At 41.3% G+C, this 21,186-nt stretch overlaps 1 pseudogene across 1 annotated transcript in view; it reads left to right on the top strand.

Moving 5' to 3' along the window:
* LOC311128815 (receptor tyrosine-protein kinase erbB-4-like) overlaps positions 1–21,186 on the top strand; it is a 506,504-nt pseudogene that overhangs the window by 249,244 nt on the left and 236,074 nt on the right. Inside the window, exon 2 of the transcript in view lies at positions 9,007–9,158. The product of the transcript in view is annotated as a receptor tyrosine-protein kinase erbB-4-like (transcript). The remainder of the gene's footprint in view (positions 1–9,006; positions 9,159–21,186) is intronic.

Raw genomic sequence — 21,186 nt, forward strand, 5'->3', positions numbered from 1 at the left:
TATGCTCCCTCTGCCTCCTGTAATCTAATATCATGTTAGGAGGAATTGTTTGAACAAAATCTCATTTGTCTTTATAGCCTGATGTTGCCTTGAAGCTGATTTTTCGGTTCGTCATCAATCCATTTTCTGAAGGGTAATGGAGGGAAAATAAATAGGAAAAATAATGAAAGTTGGGCTTGGAGAGCTACTAATAGAAAAAAAGGGGGATATGAGTTTAGTTTAGGAAGGAGTAGAAGATGCCTTCCTTTTATTGCTTGCTCTGAGGGAAGGAAGTGTGAGGCAGCGAGAGAGCAACAGGGAGAGAAAAGGAACACGGTTTTCAGAATGGTACATACAATTGAGGTAAGATTTCTGAGGGGAGCTGTCTTGGAGGAGACAGGCGTTTGTGTTTAAAGAAGACAGGTGTGTTTGTTTTCCTGTGGTGTTGGGTGGTAGTTCATGGGTGACTGTGTGACAACACTGTGGGAGGATTCTGTCACCCCTGTCAAGGCGATGGCTCCCCCTGTCAACCGTGAAGTGGCTGGAAACAGCCCACAGTGTCAACAGGGTTGGGATTGACTGGTAATGTGGGAGAAGGCAGTATCTCTGTCTGCATCCCAAATGGTACCACATTCCCTATATTGCACTACTTTTGAAAAGTAGTGCACAACATAGGGAATACAATGCCATTTGCGATGCAGTCTCTCTTTCTCTCAATCTCTCTATACAGCGTGGTAGACCAGAGGGCAGGTGTGGCTGTATTATTGATGTTAAATATAGCAATAGTTTACATAACAAACCTTTTAATCACCTCTGAATGCTTGTTTTTAAACTACCTTGAGTACTGGACAAGCTTTTTGTGATTCTTGTTATTGCGTGACAGGGTGTCATGAGAATTTCTATCTCTAATCAAACCTTTTGCTTGAATCATTACCAGGGGTTGTAAGGCTCTGGTTTTAATCATAAATGATTCAAGGTCCACAACCAGCAAGAATGATCTGTATTTTTAATCATGGAGAACTCTGCCGCCAAAAAACATACATACAGCTTTATACCCCTTGTCACACAAATGCACTTTGCTCCGCCCACCTTTAGGAGGATTTTTTTTTACCAGTATTCTCAGTCCCCTTCACCCTGGAATGTTTAGTCCCGCCTCCCTCTGTTAGTGGGTTGCCACTACATTATAACTCTAACACCGTTCACACATTTATACTGTATTTGGGGTGAAATCCTTTAGTAATTATTCTTAAAATACAAATTAATCTATCAATCCACCCCTTTGACTAAATGTTTTCACATTCAGGATAAAAGTATTTTACAAGCATGATTAATCTCAGAGATTACGTCAGAACTAATAAACATTTCATCCAATGGCGGTCTTTCAGGGTCAAAATCCTCGTCATCCACCAAGCTTGGAGGATCGTTTTTCACATTCCCCTGGTCAGAGTCCGGAGTTGGTCCATCTCTCATCATTGTTGAGATACTGCATTTCACCAACGCCTGACTCACCAATCCTCGGACACAGGGAACAAGACAACAACCACATAATACAAGAATACCCATACAAACACTGACCGCCCCTAAGATGGTGGCTGCTATGGTTTTCCATTTACCAAACATTTCATCAAACCACCCTATCCACAATGTACTAACTTCTGAGTTCTCAGTTCATTCTTCACTTAGTGCAGTTAATTCTGCAAGAGCTCTGGTGACTCTCCCATCCAGTGTGGTGTTGTTAGGGATAAATGTGCAACAATGGCTTATCATTCTATAGACACCGGCCCTTTCTGCCTGATCTAGAGCCAACCTCTTACTAAGTCATGAGTGGGATGGCGGATAATTGCTCGGAGATCCCTTTTACTGCATCTCTAGTCTGGTTAATAAATCGTTGTTGGTTGTAATAGATATAATTTATCCAATCCACATTCTTGTTTATTGTCAACCACCAGAAAAATGTTGTGGTAAAACCCTCCCATATTTGATTCATAGCTTTGTATTCGTCTGGAACACCCCTGGGGATGCCTATACCATCTATCCAAATTGGGCTATTTCCTTCCTGACCTATATTTCTTCTCCTCCTGATTATTCTTCCTGTCACTGGTCTTTGATGACTAATTCTTACAGGTTTGGACCAACAATACTGTGGCACAAGTACCCACCCATCCCTCTGGTAATGTCTGTCGAATGCTCCCTTTGTTAGTATATGCCCACCACACATCAGTCAGAGGGATGGTAAGGTTCATATTATTTTCCCCCTCCCCTATCTAAATCAGTCACATTAATTATCTCCTTACAGCCATCAAAATCACCCAAGTTGCGGGTGCCATTTCTATGTCTGTAACACTGGTATTCACCAGGAGTTAAAGTGAACCTAAGTGGGTTGGCCGAGTAAGTCAACTTTGCTAGCCCAATCCCTGTGCAATTTGCCTCTTTAGTGACCTTTACAATTGTCACTACCATCTCCTTGGGGATGTCGTTATACCTTCTTATCCTCCATCTGGACGTCCAGCCCCCCCCCCCCCTCCCGTCTCATCTCTCCGTCCCTCAGTATGTCTAAACACCTTAGCCCAGGAACAATCCGCCGAGGGAGCTGAACATAAATACAATGGGATTTTATAATCCTACGTTGCTTGCTTATTGACATGTACCCCACCTGTTGGCTACGTCCCTAACCTTTATTTTGAATCCTACAATATGCCCTTCTCTGACTCCCATTTTGTAGGCCTCCCGTCCTTGACGGTCAGTATGTCGGGTGGCTTCTCTTCTCTTTTACTTCTTAACAATGGTAAGGGCATAGCGTAATTGGTGGTGGATCTTGACATATCAAGACCATTGCCGAGAATATGATGCAGCTCAAGTTACCCCACTTCCCAAAAACCGCCAACCCTCTCCTGTCCTCAGTCTTTCTGCTTGGTACTACCCCATACTCACAACCTGAGAACACACTACAGTGATGATAGGTCGGGGTAGGAGATCTTCGTTAACAGAGGTGATCCCCAGACCCTATTGGTTCCAGTTGTTCTCTTTAACTCTGTGTGTGTTCAACGGTGTTGGCATGTGGGCCTACCTTTTTGCAGTGGGTAATGTTAACCCAAGTGGCTCTCTCAGCTATTCTAATGGCAAAGGCAGTGACCAATATAACCTGATAGGGCCCTTCCCAACAGGCCTGCTTCCAGTTTTTCTTCTTTAGGGACTGGATGCTCACCTGTCACCTGGTTAGATAGAGTGGATCACCTTCTCCTTTAGTTCACCTGTGGGGCACAAAACCTCTGACATACGGGTGTGGTTAATAAACTATCTTCACACATGTTCAGCTCTCAATTTCTATTTCAGACTGCACTCTCTTTCTAGACTGTATCTAAAAAAATGTTTGTTTTTTAAAAAGTATTTTGTCATCTCCTTCGTATATTATTTAATCCTACCATTAGCCTCTTCCCCCCTCTTGACACATAGTTCTGCTCATGTGTCAATCCTACCACCTACCTAAACAATCACTTTGGTAATTTATCATCCAATTGCCATCCCTTATTTATTTTTGAGACTGTCCCTTGCTTCTTTTTTGCTCCTCCCACTTCCTTTGCCTTTTATGGTGGCTAAATTTGACTTTCATTCAGTTCAGAATCAATTAGTAATCCAATCAATCAATCTCTTATCTTGTAAAAACACTTATGTTTAGTTCAAACTCTGTTCTACCCCGGCTCTCCCGGGCTTGACCTGAAGACTGATGGTTGGACATAAAATACTGTAATCAATTAAGAAGATAGCAAAGGAGAGACAGGTTTTAGCATGAACTCTGCTTAACCCTGGTGCCGCTCCCTTCACAATGTTTGAAGAGAGACAAAAGACAGCCATGGATTGAAGTAAGAGCAAGCACTTCGACCCTAGGTCACCTAAGTCTTCTGCCTAGCAACAAAAAATAAAAAACTCTATGTTCGTGATTAACCCAGTTATATCTAATAGCCCACCAAAAAAAACATCTCCATCTTTAAATCACGACCAATGTCATATTCCTCTTTACTCTCTACCAGTTGGGTAAAATCCCTGATATATGTAGGAAAAGCTAAGACTGTTTGGGAAGTGAGCAACAACATAAATTGTTCTTCCTCCTCAGAGTTCCAAATGATTTTACCATGGGCTGCCATTGCCTTCCCATAGATAAGATCACTTTATTTACCAGTATGCAGTACATAATGGAGTACCCAAGCTTTACAGCAGTCTATCATTCCCAAAAAGCTCATCATTCTTCATCTATTTCTGGACAGCTAGTCCCTACCTTAAATTATCCTATCCAGCTTCCTATTACTACTATCTTCCTGATCTTATTACTAAATCAATGATCTTGGCAATAGCTGTTTCACATTAGATTGTGCCTTCCTCTGATTACTGCAGCTCATTGCATTAATTTAGTTTCAAATACCAACTTATTGTTTATTAAAGCCTAATAAAAATGAAATGTAAATGACAACATTTGATAATATCTCAACTTACTTCTATCCCGTAAAAGTTATCCAATATTAGTACAATTGACTAGCAACAGGTATCTTTCATTCAGAGAAAGCTCTCCCTCTTCTGTTATTTTAATGTTTCAAATATCACCCAACAAACCGTTCCATCCCACTGCATAGTAAACACCACCTATGAACTGTTGAAAATTCCCTAAATTCAACATAACAACCCTTTATAAACATCATACTGGGTGTGTTGTTTTTTATTTGAAAAACCCAATTGATAAACAACAATTAAAGATAGCCAGGCTCAACTTAATTTGGTAGCTCACTTTTATGACCTAAATACTGCCTAACTTCACTACTGCTCCCCCTCGCCCTTGGCAACATTCCAATGAGATAAGTAAATCTCTTTCTCCTGGTTATACATTTTGTTAACCTTCAATTACCATCAGTAATCTAAATATGATAGTACACACAAAACATGATACAGATATCCCCAGTCCTAACCCATCAATAATTGTTTGTATCAATCTAATTCCTCATAACTAATCCATAAAACCACTCACAATTCCTCGAGTATACAATGATTATTTAATTGATTACCCTAAATCTGCTACATGTGATCTCATATCAAATGATCCATTATCAATTATTTGATCAACCCCCTAGGAAAATCTGTCTCCCCTTCTATTGTTCCTGTTGAAGTGCTAAGTCAATAGTAGCCAATTCAAACACCTCACAATTTTGATCAAAGGGTTCTACTCTTTCTCCCTCAAGGACTAGTCACACCTTATCTTCCTCACACTCAAAGCTGGGAAATAGACGTCTGTTAGGCTTCTCTCTCTTTTCTTTCTTTCCTGGCTCTGTCCTGTCTGTTATTCTGCTCATGATGGATTGCATGTCTCTCTGAGGCTATTACCCAATTCAGTTATTTTCCCAACATACTCTCCGTGATCGGTCCATGGCAAAAGTGTCCTCTGGGCATCCCCTGAAACCCATTGACCTCTAACGGCAGCCCAAATCTTACTATTCCTGTTTTGGGGTGGGTCATTCCTTCTACCGCTCTGGCCACGTCCTCTGTGTTCATGGCCTGTCTGCTAAATGGCATATTATTATTGTTACTGTATATTCCCAATTTACTATTACTTTAATCATTGCAACCTGTTGCATTGATGTTTTTAAAATATAAACCTATTGTTTAATAACTTCATACTTATAACCAATGTTTATTCAATCCATCATCCTAATAGTAAAAAATGATATCCCATTGTTCACGTAACGAAACCAAATTATCGTTTTAGAATTGACCAATTATTTTCATACACCACTGGTGTTACCCAACCTATACAATAAAGTAATAACCATTGGACTTCGTCAAAGAAATGATTTTCATTCAACTATTAAAACTTCTGCTCGATCTAGTCAAGCAAGTACAACCCTTTTACCCGGGAACTAGAATCATTAATTATTTTCATTTGTCCTCAACTTAAATAATTTTCACAGCTCTATCACCATTTCAGTTCGCTATTCAATTTCTTTAACTGTTCTCTCTGATTAGGCCCTAATTAATAAAACAAATAATTGCTATCGTTGATAAGCATACATTTTTTATATACCTATCATTTAAACTATGTACTGTCTCTCACCCCTCACACACACATATTTCACTTTATGCCATTCAAATGCCCAACAAAACATAATAGTTCAATGGAATCCTCTATTGGCTCTCTACTATTTATACATTACTTCTATAACCACATTAGTTATGGTCCGATTACCCATTAAACCTTATCACATAACCTTATCACATAAACAAACAACGGCACAACCTTAAACTCATATCGGCCCAGTAACCAAGAGCACCGTGTCAGAAACCGAGAGGTCGCCGGTTCTTATCCCCGAGGCGACCAGGCGAAGAATCTGCCGATGTGCCCCCGAACAAGGCACCCAACCCTAATTGCTCCTGCAAGTCACTCCGGACAAGAGCGTCAGCTAAATGACCAAAAATGCAAATGTAAATATTCTCTACTTTCTCACCCATGACGTACGTCTACGTTTGGGTGAGAAAGTTCATACGTATATATCGTTAGAAATGTATAGGTACCTCTCAAATAATTGCTTTGTGGTGTTTCTAGCCAATTCTTAATTGACACAAATTACAAACATTCTACCCGTGGAACCAAAAAATAGACTGTCATTTCCCGGACATTGCCCTTTCACTTAGCTCTGCAGTCGCGATGGTTATGACCTGTTTTGTTACAGTATTTACACGGGTCCTTACACTCTCTTTTCCGAGCCTCCAACAGCCATACCCTCGCTGTGTCTAGCCCCTCCCCCCGCTGTTTCTTCAAATCCGTTCCACAGTTTAGCCTCTAATTTCTCCACATCCAGATTCCCAATAAATCCATACCTCTTCTCCCAAATGGATCCATAAAACGTATTTCTTCGATCCCTCCCTAACATATATCTTTCATCCCCCGTTAATTCTCAGACCTCTTTAGAATATTTATTCCCCATGGTAGCAAAATAAGAAACCCCCCCCCCTTTAGTAATAATTAAATCAATAATGATTTCCTTTGGGACTTTTTAATAGTGCGACTTTTGAAAAAATTTATGATCTGCTTTTGTAATCAACCATTTAAATTATTCAACCCGTAACCCAGAGGTTTTTAAGACCCCAGTTTTAAACGGATGGGACAACCATTTTTTCTCACGCGACTTATTTTAGTCACTCCCTTGAAACAATTATCACGCATTTCGATGGATCATTAGGTCTCACATTTATACAACCTTACAATTTTTTGCTAACACTATCCGTAACCTAGAGGTCGTAACTGCTCCAGTTTTATGAAATAGACAGAGTTAGAGCAAATCCCCAGCTGCTTCTGACTCTCGACTTGTTTCTATCTATCTCACACGACGATAATTATCCCCCTTCCTGTTTATATTGTAAAGACTGTATCTCGTACAATCTCAATATTAACTAGATTATTTTGGTAATAGCTATTCACCTAGGGTCAATTTCGGACCCCCCTTCCTTCCTTTATAATTCTCTTATGAGATTTTGCTAACTATTCTCTGCCCTTCACAATAATTATTATTCTCATACAAATTCAAATAATCTCACCAAAAGCCATGAATAAAAATTACTGACCTCCTCCTTGCAGTCGGGATTAAATGCTTTTTCAATCTCGTTAACGTCTTTATCATTCATAAGATTCATCACCGGCCTGTTTATAACCTTAACGTCAAAGGCCAGGACTATTCTCCACGGATGCTATCATCCGCCCGTGCACGGTTTCGGTGTCCTTAGAACGACAAAGACGTATTTTTGAGATTCACTCGAAGGACCACTTGTCATGAGAATTTCTATCTCTAATTCAACCTAAGCTTGAATCATTACCAGGTGTTGTAAGGCTCTGGTTTTAATCATAAATGATTCAAGGTCCACAACCAGCAAGAATGATCTGTATTTTTAATCACGGAGAGCTCTGCCGCCAAAAAACATACATACAGCTTTATACCCCTTGACACACAAAGGCACTTTACTCCGCCCACCTTTAGGAGGCTTTTTTTTAACCAGTTTTCTCAGTCCCCTTCACCCTGGAATGTTTAGTCCCGCCCCCCTCTGTTAGTGGGTTGCCACTACATTATAACTCTAACACCGTTCACACATTTATACTGTATTTGGGGTGAAATCCTTTAGTCATTATTCTTAAAATACAAATGAATCTTAGAATTGCTTATTTTTACCTCAACTGATGGACGAAGCACCACTCAAGCCCACTGTGTGGGTGTGTGTTTGTGTGTTTGTGCTCGTGTGCGTACATCTGTGCACATTTTTTAAAAGTGTGTGTGCTTTGTTTTGATTCATTTGATATTTCGGTGTGTTCTGGGCTATCCTGTGGGCAGCAGCAGCAGCTGACAGGGCAGATGTCTCCTGTCCTAGTGGGGGTAAAAGGTGTTCGATGGGTGGAAAAGACAGGCTTTAATTACACAGCAGGAGTCTACTTAGTAGCTTGGCCACACGCTAACAGGGACTCATCTGCCCACTGGGCCTCAGGGGCTTCCTGTACACGCACATGCACACACACACACACACACACACACACACACACACACACACACACACACACACACACACACACACACACACACACACACACACACACACACACACACACACACACACCCTCTTCAGTAGTCCTACCAGGCTGGGCCCACCAACCACAGAGCTTCTGTATCTCACAGCCCGCTGGCCAGGGACTGACATGTAGTGTAAAGCCCAGATCTCTGTCACTGTATGTGTTGAGCCAAGTGATGACGTGTAGTGATGAGGGTAGCCAAATGCTAATAAAACACCAGATTCTAGATGTAGAATATTCGATCATTCCTGTGTTCTCATTGGTATCACAGACCATAAACATGTTGGTGGAACTAATAAATACACTGACTTCCTTTATATTTTTTTATTGGCTGAGTGAAGTCTTGTTTCAATGTTTTGGATGGATCACGATCATCACTTACTCTGTAAAACATGTATATCTAATATACCTCCCCCTCTCTCCTCTCTTTGCAGTATGTGCGGGCACAGAGAACAAGCTGAGTACCCTGTCGGACCTGGAGCAGCAGTACCGCACCCTGAGGAAGTACTACGAGAACTGTGAGGTTGTCATGGGTAACCTGGAGATCACCAGCATCGATCGCTCCAGAGACCTCTCCTTCCTCAGGGTAAGACCTGACACTACTATCCCTTCTTAGCAATGTGTTCACTGTTCTCCCCAACAATTTAGCTTTTAATCTTAGACCTCTCCTTCCTCAGTGTTAGACCTGACTTACACATCAGTATTAAAATTATGCTTTGGACAATCTGTTCTAGAATGAGTTCTAGAATCACACCTAGGAAATGTTCTGGAATCACACCTAGAAGTGTTCTGGAATCACGTAGTTGAACATTTCAGTGTATATTCAATGAACTTTGCAACCAGCCATTGTCCATTCAATCTTGTTGGTCAGACATTGTTTTACTCCTAGGTCCTCTCTTATCAATCAGCTAGGCTGTCTGTGATAATCAGACCTTCATCCTCTGCAGCTCTGATCTCTAAGTACCAAACACTGATTGTCTCCATGTTCTCTTCTGCTTGGTGGGAGACATCATGAAATTATGATGACCTGATTAATTATCTCTGATTCAACACAATCCATATCCTATTTGATTAGAGATGTTTCAGAGATGTAGAATAAATCATAATGAAATGGTTGGGATTGGTTGAAGATTAATAAGAAAGAAACAGAGGTAGAGAGAGAGGTGTGCACTTGTAGGTTAGATGAGGGACCAGTGGTGTAATCACTTACTTGACCCAACACACACACACACACACACACACAAAGCATTTGTGGTAGAAATATTTAACTCAAAAGTATCTAAAAAAAATGGAGCTTGTGAATTCAGAATATACTTTATTTAAAACGAAACAAAGCCGAGCTGGTCCATGGAGCAATTGCTTGCCCTGACCCGGAGCTCTCCTTTTATACAGACACAAATGCATAGTCATGCTTATACAACATACAGAGTTACTCCATTATATGTACATGATTAACATCCTTCGGTGTCACATGTTGTTTTACTCACAAGGGCTACGTGCACTTCTCTAAATGGGGCCTCTGTCACTTATCTCATTATATTGGTGGTGTGACTCAATAAATTATATACATACGTACGTTAAAGCACAATCACACTCTGTATTGACTATATTCACTATCCAGGCATGCATCTGGAGTACAAAGTATCAATCATGTTCATTCTGTTTTACCCTTATCCTTTCATAACACATTATAAAACATATCAATTCATACTTAAACATGGTTTAAACATGTCATGGCCATAACCCATTCTCAACCACATACATTTAAGCCAATCCCAAAAAGCATCCTCCCAGGACCCTGAGCCGCTATGGTTTTTCCTTGTGACTATGTGCATGTGGCTATGTGTGTCAGGTCATAAGCACAAACAAGTGATAACACTAGTGCCATTGTTACTCCAATCTCCACACAGCCACAACGAGAAGTTGTATCTCCATCACATGTCATTGACATACCCAGACCAGCTGCGGGGAGTTATCAGAAGCACAGCATTTGCACTAAAGAAATGTATCTGCTCTGTTTTAACCCTTTAATTGGTTCTTAATCCATAAACATTTAAGGCATATAGGTGTTTCATTCTACAACATATGTACTAGAAAATCATCTATATATTCAGTATGTTCAAATGGCTGTAGATGACCTCTCCTGCCCCTACCTCTCAAGCACATCTCCCACATCACCACCGGTCAGCACGTTCTCAACGTATTGCTTACACTGAAGAAAATTAAGGTTCTTAAATGGTTCTTCCTCAGCTCTTAAGGTTCCTTGGATAACTCTTGCCCTATAAAGACATGTTGAGTTAAGTGTGGGGTTCTTGACGTGGTACTGTGGTTCTTCAGAATTCTGAAAGGTTCCTGAAATGTATGGAAGCCTGCAGATGTGTCCCTTTCATAGCACACAACAAATTGGCCAGTGTTAAGTAGTCTTGATTTTTCAGTGAAACATTTATAGTGTTGATTCAAGAGTTAAATTAACACTGTAAGGAGTTCAATTAACACTCAGCAGTGTAAAGTAACCCCAGTGTTGGTGTTAATAACCAGTGTTGAACCAAAACCATACATATCATTATCATATTTCCCAGAATGCTCTATTGCAGATAGATTTTTACAATTGTTTGTTTAAATATCTATGTTTTTGCTTGTACATTAATTGATTAATTAATCTTATGCTACTGAAATATAAATGACAGACATTTTTCCAAACTATTCCAATTTGTTACTTGCACTTATTACACCCATTACTGAACTTGTTGTTCCAGTTTAGATGTTTAAGGTAGTCTCATATCTCATGTCTTCCCAACCCTGGTGGTCATTCTGAATGCAGATTGCAGGTGAATAAAAATTATACATGTTGGATATCCCCATTCCAATAGGAATTACACATAACTTTGCAAGCCAGCATAATGAGATTGCACACCTGATGTGGCTTGTAAATGATGAGTTTCAGGCCACTGTGTTAGGGTTCAACTAGGCCCTCAAAAGAGGGCTTTATGAAATATCCATTTTCTTGTCTTAAAGAATGTAATTTTTATAACAACATATTCACTTAGGAACTCACTTGGTGAAAATGAATGAATGCAACAACCATGTCTCTGTCACTGGCAAACACAGTCATTGGTGGTACTGGTAACTCTAAAATTCAATCGAAAGGAACCCTGGGAAATATGCAAATAAGGCTTAAAACCCTACAGCAGGGCTATTCAATTCCGGTCCTGGATGGCCGAACATTTCTGGTTCTTCAGAGACCCTAAAATGGTTCCCCGATTACATCGCTCTCAAGAACCTTATTTGTGTCCAACTTGCACCTTTATTTTTAAGAGTGTATATAGGACACTACTACAGGGCCCTTAGGGCTCTGGTCAAAATATATAGGGAATATTCTGCCATTTGGGACATAGTGTTGTTAGATACAGAACTTCCTATCTCAGTAGGTTCTGGTCCATTTGGGAGAATCGGGTGGATGGAGGGCTAGCCCCTGGTGTGCTGCTTACTGCATTATTGTGTGTGTTGTGTTGTAATGGGCTGGTTTGGTTGGGTGGTTGTCTGAACCCCCAAGCACTTTATGAGGTGTGACTTTAACCTAGTAGAAGGAAACCCAATCTCCTGTATGACCAGAGGCCACAGAGGACTTTGTCTCAATGTATTTAACATTGATTAACTGATCGATATTTAGACATAGTCACCTCCTCAAGTTTACCATGTATGTGTTCCGATTCAGAAATTACATTACACTTTGACAAATAGGTGACTACTGTATAACCCCCATTCTAAAAATGACTTTGAGGAATTGCTTGAATCATTTTTTTATCTGATTGTTAGTTTGTTTTAAAACAAAAACAAATAATTTGACCATGTAAGTCAGCATTGTTTATATTTGGGCCCAGTAATTCTGTTATGATCTACTGTAAGTAATCAAAACAGAGTCAGCTTTTCTTTAGTACTAAAAGTGAACCATTCATATCCCTTTTGTGTTGAAACATTCTTCCTGTCTGTAAAAGCCATGTAGCTGTGGCCTCTAGAATACAGCAATGCATAACATAGACAGTTCTACATAACAAAACAAAACTGAGGCATTTAAGCCCTTCTGTGTTCCCCAAAACAATGTTGACAACTAGATCGCCTTACCCCCCGCGGCGAAAAACAAAATGCCAGAGTGTGGCGTGCTGTGGAGGGAAGCAGTCCAGTGTTACCATTGGCCCCCTGCAGAGGTAATAGACCCATGGGACACTGCTAGAGATTGTGGGTAAGAGAGGAAGCAGAAAGTGATGGTGAAGAGAGTATGATTATTGTTCAACTCTGCTAGAAGCTACAATCCTACTCAGAACAATCAGCTTTTAGTTTGTTGCAGCTTGCTGTTGCAGAACTCATAAAGGGATGAACATAGAGCCAGGTGGTGATGGGGTTTAGGCCCTTGGTTACAAGCACTTGCTAGTTCTTCAAAGAACCCCTTTCAGTGGATCCTCAAATAATCTTTTGAAGAACCTTTTGGGGTAAATTTCATAACTACTCCCCCCTCCCCTATTATTATTATTAATACTAATATGCTTAACAATAACAACAATAACACAATATTTTAGTTGTCAGTGTTTATTATGATTTTAGTGACAAAGCAGAATAAAGAAATCTAAATATGAGGAAAAACTCCCAGCAGAGCCCCAAGTCCAATGGGTATATCCTCTGGCATGTTGATGTTAATGTGTTGATGTTCTTCGTATCCATAGCCAGAATGATTTTACAGTGCATGGTGATCTAACAGGTTTCCTGTTATATTCATCAGAGATGTAGGGAGGGTGAAGTCTGTGAATCCAAAAAAGAGTAGCTATACAGACAATTAACAAAACATGCACATGACAGTATTCATACCTTGGTTTTTATGGTAAATGTGAATGAAAATAACTGTTTTAATAAAGGTTTTCATACACACACCTTGTCCATAATGTAGAGGCCTATGGGATATTCCTTGAAGAGGTAAGGGAGGAGGATGGTCCTCTGTAGCTCAGCTGGTAGAGCACGGTGCTTGTAACGCCAAGGTAGTGGGTTCGATCCCCTGGGACCACCCATACACAAAAATGTATGCACGCATGACTGTAAGTCACTTTGGATAAAAGCGTCTGCTAAATGGCATATTATTATGGTCAATCTGATCTGCATAACATACCAATACCAATTGACATACCTTTGTATGCCTTCTCGTCTGTATACCTACAGACATAAAAGTGAGCAGTTCAGTCATCTGCACCCAATACAGCTAGCCTTCAACATATTCTTACAGCCTACAGTACATATTCTTACCTCTTTGTTGATTGATATCCATTAAATTGTGTCAATTTTCTGTTTTAGAAAGATTTGCACGAATATGAAAAAAAGGATAGTGTCATCAAAAAACAATACCAATTAAAATCATACAAGGGACAAACCTTACCTTAAATTGAGGACATCTTAAAATTTTTCAGTTAAGTGCCTGCTCTTGCTGTCCTTTCAAATTCAAATCCAAATGTTTCAGTTGGGCAGTTAGGTTCCTGCAAGAACCCCCACCTACAAAGGAGGTTCCTCGATTAACCCCACCTCCTATGGGTTTCTTGGAATAAACTTTTGGGTGCAATTTTCAGTGCCAAGAACCCTAAGGTTCTTTAATGAACTTTGACGATTTTAGAAGAACCTTTGTTGATCCCCTAATTTTTAGAGTGTAGGGCAGAGGAGGAGGAGGAAAAAGTCACCTCAATGGGGAGGAGAGGGGGAGAGGAGTAAAGGAAAACCTAGCTAGAAGCTTCTTTCCTTTCTGCCTGGCTATCTAGTGGTCTGGGCGGTGTGGCTGGCAGGCTGTCTCCTGGGTGATTGAAAGTGATGCTTGTGCTTTGTCTCCCTTTTAAAATAGCCAGAGATGAATGGCTGCATCATAAGCTCCCAGAACAGCTTTAGCAGTAAATAGAGTCCATCTTCTAAACTGCCTCCATACCGCTGATGAATGGAGACCCAGCTAGAAGATTAATAACTGAATTCAACCCCAAGATTGTCTTTTTTCTGTGTCTTGAATCTGACTTATTTGTGAATGTGTGTTTCTCGCACACAAATGCAAGCAATTTGCGGCACATGCATTTAATTTCCACATGATGGTTCACAAATAGGTAACACTTAGCCCTCTTTCTTTCCATTTCCCCTTAATTCAGTTGTGTGCGTATGAGTTGAGGTAGTCCAGTAATCCACCTGATAATGCCTTCACCATTCCCTGACCCTGATGTCACTGTCACCTTGTAACCACAGTCATAAGTGGATCAGCTCCTGAGTGGCGCAGTGGTCTAAGGCACTGCATCGCAGTGCAAAACTGTGCCACTAGATCCTGGTTCGAATCCAGGCTCTGTCGCAGCCGGCCGCGACCGGGAGACTCATGGGCGGCGCACAATTGGCCCAGCGTCGTCCAGGGTAGGGGAGGGAATGGCCGGCAGGGATGTAGCTCAGTTGATAGAGCATGGTGTTTGCAACGCCAGGGTTGTGGGTTCGATTCCCACAGGGGGCCAGTATAAAATAAATAAAAATATGTAAGTCGCTCTGGATAAGAGCGTCTGCTAAATGACTAAAATGTAAATGTAAATGTAAATGATCAACAACTCTACCACATTCCTTTTCCTGTCCATCTACAAGAGTAGCTTGGTTGAATTACTAACATAACATGTTACAAGCCTTATAGCAAGACATTATAAAGGCTCATACATGCTTTTAACAATAATGAAGCATTATACCTGCATGCTTTACACAATTGCATATCAATTAATCTATAGACAGCATTCCTTCTAGAACAAAGCCCTCTTTCTCCTCCAGCCTATCAGTCCCCTGCCTGGTTAATTGTGGCTCCCTGCCTTATGTCTCTAGTGCTAAATGTGAGTGATATGAAGTGCACTACTTTTGACAAAAGACATATGGACCCTGTTCAAAAGTAGTGGACTATAAAGGGAATAGGGTGCCATTTGGGATGCAGACCATGGTGTTAATTATACCAATATCATTTACAAACAGAAACTGTAAATATTCCCATTATGTTTCACATCATTAGCTTGACGGTTAGAGACTGGAAGAGGCGGGCGGAGGTGGAGGGGTGGGGTCAGATAAGATATAGGATATATTAGATGTTGTCTCTCTCTCTCTCTCTCTCTCTCCTCTCTCTCTCTCTCTCTCTCTCTCTCTCTCTCTCTCTCTCTCTCTCTCTCTCTCTCTCTCTCTCTCTCTCTCTCTCTCTCTCTCTCTCTCTCTCTCTCCTGCCTTTTTTAGCCTTCAGACTGAAGTAGCCTGCTACAGGCTCTTCTAAAAAGGGACCATGCTCTAGTTATAGCCCTTTGATGGCTGTAATCTAAAGTGTTCGCTTAGCCTACATCGTCTAGATAACACTCAGCGTCATTATGATATAAACCAGATGGAAATATACTAGTTACATCCTTACAGGATCTACTTACAGTTTTAGTCAGTACCAGTGTCATGCTAAAGATCATGGTGATCATGATACGGTTTCAGTAGTCACTATAGAGGAGGTTGGTGCTACTGATGTTAAATTCTACAACTGGAGTTGTTTGTAGTCTACAGGACCAAGTTTCCACCTACCAAGTGTATCTTTGGGTGTTAGAAGACACTACATAAATCCTCTGTATTATAACACCAAGTAGCACATAATGCATTTATGGCCCCATGTCATAAACACTAGGCAACTCAAATTAAAACATATCTACATAGACATTAAAACTCAATTTGAAAAGGAGTTAAGTGAATATTAAAGTGTATTATATATAGGACGAGACTGGGCAGATTGGGTTGAGCAAATTTAGACAACTTCATAAGTGGCCCTTAGAGTAGCTGTCAGCACCCTAGAGTTATCCTGACCCTGTGCGCTCCAGAGGACAAAGGTCAAATAGGGGTTAATGAGCCTGGAGAACACGGAGGAGTAGAGGAGACATTTAATGTAGTCTGTCCCCAGCCTGTTGCCTGAACTCAGGATAGGAGGAGCTGTCTGAATTAATGACAGCATACACCTACCTCTCTGCATCCAAATAGGGACATGATAAGAGTGAGACTCATGGTCAAGGACTTTGACCCAAACTTTATTTCAGACTAACCCTCCACCTCTTATTTCGTGGGTCATCCGCTTTCTCTGCCTGTCCATCCTCTACCTATCCTACAGCCTCTGTTCTGCTACAGCCTGCCCATCCTCTACCTATCCTACAGCCTCTGTTCTGCTACAGCCTGTCCATTCTCTACCTATCCTACAGCCTCTGTTCTGCTACAGCCTGTCCATCCTCTACCTATCCTACAGCCTCTGTTCTGCTACAGCCTGTCCATCCTCTACCTATCCTACAGCCTCTGTTCTGCTGCAGTTTGTCCATCCTCTACCTATCCTACAGCATCTGTTCTGCTACAGTTTGTCCATCCTCTACCTATCCTACAGCCTCTGTCCTTCTACAGCCATGATGGGGAAGGACACTTACTCTCTCTCTCTGTGCCTCCCTCTCCTTTTCTCTCCCTCTCTGTTCCTTTCTCTCTCTTTCTCTCTTCAACACCCCTCTCCCTTCCTCTACACCTCCCTCCCTCTCTCTCTCTCTCTCTCTCTCTCTCTCTCTCTCTCTCTCTCTCTCTCTCTCTCTCTCTCTTCTCTCTCTCTCTCTCTCTCTCTCTCTCTCTCTCTCTCTCTCTCTCTCTCTCTCTCTCTCTCCCTCTCTCTCTCTCTCTCTCTCTCTCTCTCTCTCTCTCTCTCTCTCTCTCTCTCTCTCTTCTCTCTCTCTCTCTCTCTCTCTCCCTCCCTCTCTCCCCTATATATCTCATTTTCTTCTCTTCACTTTTGACAGACTGGTTATTTGTCCCCAGGCTTGGTTTTGGTGATTGTATGCTGCCTGCCGGTTTAGATGGCACCTTATTCCCTACATAGTGCACTACTTTTGTTGTAGGATGCCATTTGGGACGCTGCTGAGATTACATCCCCCTGATCCTCAGCACCCTTCATTATTAATGAATACTGATGAAGTGTTGGGGAGCTCATGTCTGTGAGGCCCGCCTAGCTTGGATTGACAATTGCAATTAGCATGCTTTCAAGTTCATTTCCATCACTTTAATTTGACATGAATAAGGACACAGAGAGACCACCCTGCGCAATGAAAGAGGGGAAGAGGGAGGGAGGGGGTCTGAAGGCAGTTGAGGAATCCTGTGTACGTTTTTCTCTTGGATCTCTGTCTGTTACCTGAGACTGATGGTGGTCAGGACAGACAGTTGGAGGACTAAGCAGAGGGAAGCAGAGGGAAGCCTGATGCCACTATCCACTAGCTTTAGATTGATTTTCCCTTTTCCATTCAGGAAAACATTACAGCAGGCAGGGGGTGGTAGTAGGAGGTAGAGGGGAGTGTGTGTGTTTGTGTGTGCTTGCGTGCGTGTGGCCAGGGTGTGAGGTAATTGACAAGAAATGTGACAGGAGATAACTTGCTCTTTGCCATGATGACAGTCACTGAAAAACCTACTCCCTCTGAAATATTTTTTGAGAATGATGGTTGGTGTGTGTCTGTGCGCGTGTGCTTCCGTTTGTTTGTGTGTGCGTGCATGCATGCTGTGTGTGTGCATGCATGTGTGTGTGTGTATGTGTGTGCCCTTTAATGAGTCCAAGTGTTTGTTTCTGCCCCCTTCTGCTTGCACGTGTGCACGTGCACGTGTTTGTGTATGTGTGTGTGTAACCTTGCACGGTACACAGTGTGATGTCAAGGTTTTAAACATATTTTCCAGGCTGACTGACGGATACATTTACTCTGTGGCCCTGCTGGTAACCTCTCCCCTGTCTGTCAGGGTCCTGCCACTGGGACAGACAGATAGATAGATAGATAGATAGATAGATAGATAGATAGATAGATAGATAGATAGATAGATAGATAGATAGATAGATAGATAGATAGATAGATAGATAGATAGATAGATAGATAGATAGATAGATAGATAGATAGATAGATAGATAGATAGATAGATAGATAGATAGATAGATAGATAGATAGATAGATAGATAGATAGATAGATAGATAGATAGATAGACAGACAGACAGACAGACAGACAGACAGACAGACAGACAGACAGACAGACAGACAGACAGACAGACAGACAGACAGACAGACAGACAGACAGACAGACAGACAGACAGACAGACAGACAGACAGACAGACAGACAGACAGACAGACAGACAGACAGACAGACAGACAGACAGACAGACAGACAGACAGACAGACAGACAGACAGACAGACAGACAGACAGACAGACAGACAGACAGACAGACAGACAGACAGACAGACAGACAGACAGACAGACAGACAGACAGACAGACAGACAGACAGACAGACAGACAGACAGACAGACAGACAGACAGACAGACAGACAGACAGACAGACAGACAGACAGACAGACAGACAGACAGACAGACAGACAGACAGACAGACAGACAGACAGACAGACAGACAGACAGACAGACAGACAGACAGACAGACAGACAGACAGACAGACAGACAGACAGACAGACAGACAGACAGACAGACAGACAGACAGACAGACAGACAGACAGACAGACAGACAGACAGACAGACAGACAGACAGACAGACAGACAGACAGACAGACAGACAGACAGACAGACAGACAGACAGACAGACAGACAGACAGACAGACAGACAGACAGACAGACAGACAGACAGACAGACAGACAGACAGACAGACAGACAGACAGACAGACAGACAGACAGACAGACAGACAGACAGACAGACAGACAGACAGACAGACAGACAGACAGACAGACAGACAGACAGACAGACAGACAGACAGACAGACAGACAGACAGACAGACAGACAGACAGACAGACAGACAGACAGACAGACAGACAGACAGACAGACAGACAGACAGACAGACAGACAGACAGACAGACAGACAGACAGACAGACAGACAGACAGACAGACAGACAGACAGACAGACAGACAGACAGACAGACAGACAGACAGACAGACAGACAGACAGACAGACAGACAGACAGACAGACAGACAGACAGACAGACAGACAGACAGACAGACAGACAGACAGACAGACAGACAGACAGACAGACAGACAGACAGACAGACAGACAGACAGACAGACAGACAGACAGACAGACAGACAGATAGATAGATAGATGGATGGATGGATGGATGGATGGATGGATAGATAGATAGATAGATAGATAGATAGATAGATAGATAGATAGATAGATAGATAGATAGATAGATAGATAGATAGATAGATAGATAGATAGATAGATAGATAGATAGATAGATAGATAGATAGATAGATAGATAGATAGATAGATAGATAGATAGATAGATATATATATCCTTCCTCCCTCCTGGTCTCTGTCATCCTCATATTCCTGGCCTCCACCCACTAGGGGCAGTGATCAGATCAGTCAGTGGTTTTCTAACCCCTCACCTGACAGCCCTGGTGCAGCATGTCATTCTATTGGCAATTACCATTGTTGTGAACAGAGGCTTTGTCGATGCTGTCTGTTGACATAAGTTGCTGAAGGGGTGCTTCCCACACTGTAAACCCCAAGGCATTTTTTACTCAAATACTTCTAGGAAGTTGTACACAAAGTCAATGAAAAGTCATTATTACTTAAAATGTTTATGTGGTACTGACTCAAAACTAAATGAGAAGTCACACCAACTACATTTTTTTGATAACAAATTAACTTTTTTTCCCAGCATGCTCTACAACAGGTTGATTTTTTGGAAATATTTTTAATATCTGTGTTTTTGCATGTGCATGTGCATTGAGTGATTGATTGATTAAATGTTATGCTACACAAAGATACAAATAAAATTCTAAACTAATTCAATCATTGAAATTTTTGCACCTGTTACTGAAATTGTTGTTCCAGTTTAAATGGCTTAGGTAGTTTCCTCCCACTGTTTATAACCCTGGCAGTCATTATGAATGCAGGTTGCGGGTGAATACAAATGTCAACTGTTGGATAGCCTAACGCTGGCTAGATTCCAATAAGAATTACACATCACTTTACAAGCCAGCATAATGTGATTTACAGTTAAGATTTCCAAATTCTGGTAAATTTCCCAGGTTTTCCAGAAATCCTGGTTGGAAGATTAATAGAAAGTGTTTTGGGAAAGTTTATGGAATTTAAACTACGAGTTTCAGGTCACTGTGTAAGATATATGTAATGGTTGAATTACAATGATACTATTCACCTAGAAACTCACTTGGTGAAGGCCATAGGACCAAAACTTAATGAATTCAACAACCATGTCTCTGTCACTAACAAATACAGTCATGGGTGGTAACTCTACAATTCAATTGAAAGGTAAAGCACCCTGGGAAATTATTGGAAGCGTGGCTTAGTGGGGGCGTTACATTTACATATACCTTACAAAAACAAACTGCATTTGTATTAGGGCTGTCACTGACAAAACAATATATTGTTCGACCCAAAGTCGTCTGTTCTTTCGACCAATTGATTGGTCAACATTATTATGTATTTTTCCATATATACAGTGCATTCGGAACGTATTCAGACCCCTTGACTTTTTCCACATTTTATTATGTTACAGCCTTATTCTAAAATTGAT

Source organism: Coregonus lavaretus, assembly GCF_964263955.1.
Source record: "Coregonus lavaretus genome assembly, chromosome: 5".
NCBI lineage: Eukaryota > Metazoa > Chordata > Actinopteri > Salmoniformes > Salmonidae > Coregonus > Coregonus lavaretus.